The sequence below is a fragment of the Sinocyclocheilus grahami genome, unplaced genomic scaffold, assembly GCF_001515645.1.
Source record: "Sinocyclocheilus grahami isolate Dianchi unplaced genomic scaffold, SAMN03320097.WGS_v1.1 scaffold45.1, whole genome shotgun sequence".
Taxonomy (NCBI): domain Eukaryota; kingdom Metazoa; phylum Chordata; class Actinopteri; order Cypriniformes; family Cyprinidae; genus Sinocyclocheilus; species Sinocyclocheilus grahami.
Genome location: NW_015505224.1, coordinates 2,201,456 through 2,205,149, shown reverse-complemented (window position 1 = coordinate 2,205,149; position 3,694 = coordinate 2,201,456). Strand labels below are relative to the sequence as shown.

Genomic DNA, 3,694 nt, shown 5'->3' with positions numbered 1-3,694 from the left:
CAGCGGTGGTGGTTTCCCGTGTCGAGTGGGTTACACACATCAGGCTGCACTACCCCGTTTGTGTTGCAGGTGATCATCTCCCCTGTGCGCCTCAGCACGCTAAAAGAGCTTTTTCCCTAAAAGAGCAATTTCGGGCGTGTCTTTTTAAAGACAACGTTGCATGGCAAACTTGACGTTACATCTTTGTAAAGACGATGTGGATCTTGCTATAGACAACGTATCACCCGGGCGTTTCTGGATGCGGTCGTTACCTGGCGCTGGGTGATGGTCACGATCACTGCCTCACGTGCCTGGGCATGTAGCACGCTGAGGTGGCGTTTGTGGATGAGTCATCTTCTCATTGCGGGAAGATGATCATCTCGGAGTCGCGGGCCAAGCTCCTTTTTCTCAAGGGGCGGAGTTCCGTTGCCTCTGCCTCAATCTAGTTCTCCTCATTGCGGCAGCCAGTTGGGGGCTACTTCAGGCAGTAGCGCGGGTGGTCTGAGGCACTCCGCCACCAGTTTAGCTGCCAATGGAACGTGCTGGGCTCTCTGCAAAAAAAAGGAGCGTACCAGCCGTATCCTTTGGCGCTCCTCCCGACGACCGGATGTCGATCGCTGCATCGGAGGGTGAGCCGGAGCTTTCTGGAGAGGAAGATTCGGCTGCGCTGCTCTCCTCCGGGACTGTAGCAATGCCTGAATCGGATCCGGAAATAACGGCTATGCTTTCCCGGGCCGCCGTAGGGGTAGGGCTCGAGTGGAGACTTCCACCGTGTCCCGAGCCCTCAAGGTTGAATGATTGGTTCTTCGGGGTGGTCTGCGCTGGTTCTTCCCGGAAGTGCATGAGGAGCTCACCAGGTCAGGGACGGCACCTTTTACTGCCGGAAACTGATCTGCTGGTTCCTCCTCTCTCACCACCCTCGACGGTGGTGCAGCTAGGGGGTTACAAGGGTCCCCCCGGTGGAGCGGTCGTTTGCGATGCAAGTGTGTCCTAATACTGCCTCCACCCGGCAGGGCGAACCGTGCCTCCCCTCCCAGGTCTGTAGGTACTCGACTGGCTAGTGATGCTTATACGGCCTGTGGATTCAGTTCACCCGGCGTCCCCTCAAGTTCAGTGGCATCCGCTTAACAACAGTGAAAGCGCCCAATGGTCCTGTCTTGCGGGCGGAGGTCGCAGTCCTACTGGCGAAGGATGCGATAGAGCTGGTCCTACCAGCCGTTATGAAGATGGGGTTTTACAGCTCCTACTTCATTGTACCCAAGAAAGGCGGTGGATTACGACCAATCTTGGACCTGCGTGTCTTGAACCGGGCCCTTCACCGGTTACCGTTCAAGATGGTGACGCAGGAACGCATCTTCGGGTGCATCCGTCCCCGAGATTGGTTTGCAGTGGTCGACCTGAAGGAAGCGTACTTCATGTGTCGACCCTTCCGCACCACAGACCATTGCTGTGGTTCACGTCTGAAGGATGAGCATATCAGTACGGTGTCCTGCCCTCCGGGCTGTCCCTGTTGCCCCGTGTCTTCACGTAAGTTGCGGCGGCACCCCTTGTTCCCCTGAGAGAACAGGGCATTCGCATTCTCAACTACCTCGACGACTGGCTCATATTAGCGCAGTCTCAGGATCGTGCGAACACAGGGACTTGGTGCTCTCACACCTCAGCCTGTTGGGCCTTCGGGTCAACTGGGAAAAGAGCAAACTCTCCCCGACGGAGAGGATCTCTTTTCTCGGTATGGAGTTGGACTCAGTCGAACAGACAGCACGCCTCACACAGGAACGTGCTCAGTCGGTGTTGAACTGCTTGAATACATTCAAGAGCAGGGTGGTGGTCCCACTGAAACAATTTCAGAGGCTCCTGGGGCATATGGCAGCTACGGTGGCAGTTACGCCACTGGGGCTGCTTCATATGAGACCGCTTCAGCACTGGCTCCATGGCCGAGTCCCAAGGTGGGCATGGCTACGCGGCACTCACCGGGTCCAAGTTACACCGGCCTTCCGCCAAACCTTCACCCCGTGGTCAGACTTTGCGTTTCTCCTGGCAGGAGTGCCCATAGAACAGGTCTTCAGACATGCTGTGGTTTACACGGATGCCTCAACCACCGGCTGGGGGGCCACGTACAATGGGCTTGCAGTGGCAGGGGTTTGGACGGGGCCCCAACTGCACTGGCACGTCAGCTGCCTTGAGTTGCTGGCAGTGCACCTTGCCTTGAGCCGTCTCAAAGGGCGCTTATAAGGCAAGCATGTACTAGTCCGCACGGACAACTGTGGTCTACAAGGTGGTCTGCGCTCCCGTCGCATGTCACAACTCGCCTGCCACCTCTGGAGTCAGAAGCATCTGAGGTCGCTTTGTGCTGTTCACATTCCTGGGCTGCTCAACCGGGCAGCCGACGAGCTATATCGAGCTGCGCTCCCGGGAGAATGGCGACTCCATCCCCAGATGGTCCAGCTGGTTTGGAGACATTTCGGAGCCGCTCAGGTATACCTGTTTGCCTCTCCAGAAACCTCTCACTGCCAGTTGTTCTTCTCCCTGACCGAGGGAACACTCGGCACGGACGCACTGCCACACAGCTGGCCGCAGGGCCTTTGCAAATATGCGTTTCCCCCAGTGAGCCTTCTTGCACATATACTGTGCAAGGTCAGGGAGGATGAGGAGCAGGTCCTATTGGTGGCACCCTATTGGCCTACCCGGACCTGGTTCCCAGAACTAATGCTCCTCGCGACAGCCCCTCCTTGGCCGATTCCTCTGAGGAAGGATCTACTGACTTAGAGACGGGGCACCCGTGACGTGGTCATCAGGTTCCTTAAGGGGTGAAAAGGTAAATCCTCTACGGCCCCCCTCTATACCCTCTTGGGACCTGACTCTAGTGGTCGAGCTGAAGTTTCTGTCAATGAAAACTCTGCTCCTGCTTGCATTTGCCTCCATCAAGAGGGTAGGGGACCTGCACGCATTTTCGGTCGACGATTCGTGCCTAGAGTTCGGGCTGACTCCTAGGTAACCCTGAGGCCCCGGCCTGGCTATGTGCCCAAGGTTCTCGCTACTCCCGTCAGGGATCAGGTGGTGAGCCTGCAAGCGCTGCCCTCGGAGGAGGCAGTCCCAGCCCTAGTTTTGCGCTGTCCCGTCCGAGCCTTAAGGTGCTACGTAGACCGGATGCAAAGCTTCAGGACCTCACACCAGCTCTTTGTCTGTCACGGAGGCTGGCAGAAGGGGAATGCCGTCTCTAAGCAGAGGATGGCCCACTGGATAATGGACGCCATCCCCCTGCCGTATCAGGCACAGGGTGTGCCCTGCCCGTTCGAGCTCATTCAACTAGAGTATTGCATCCTCCTGGGCGCTGGCTCGTGGCGCCTCGCTGGCAGATATCTGTAGAGCTGCGGGCTGGGCGACCCCTAACATGTCCGCTACATTCTATAGCCTTCGTGTGGAGCCGGTATCCTCCTGTGTTCTCACCTCAAACGGGTAGAAGCACTGAGAGCCCCCAGCTTTGGGTCGGCTTGCTAAAACCACTCCAGAGAGTCCATATAGTGTAGACCCTGTTGAGCTCCTCCGTCCCCTCGGCAGCCAGCTGACTCTAGTTCTCTCACAGCACTACAGCAGGGCCCATTTGAACCTTTGCAGGCGGTCCAGCTGAAGTTTCTGTCAATGAAAACTCTGCTCCTGCTTGCATTTGCCTCCATCAAGAGGGTAGGGGACCTGCACGCATTTTCGGTCGACGATT

General features: G+C 57.2%; 1 pseudogene; it reads left to right on the top strand.

Moving 5' to 3' along the window:
• Positions 1-3,694, top strand: part of LOC107582556 (lysyl oxidase homolog 3-like) — a 25,052-nt pseudogene that overhangs the window by 10,002 nt on the left and 11,356 nt on the right.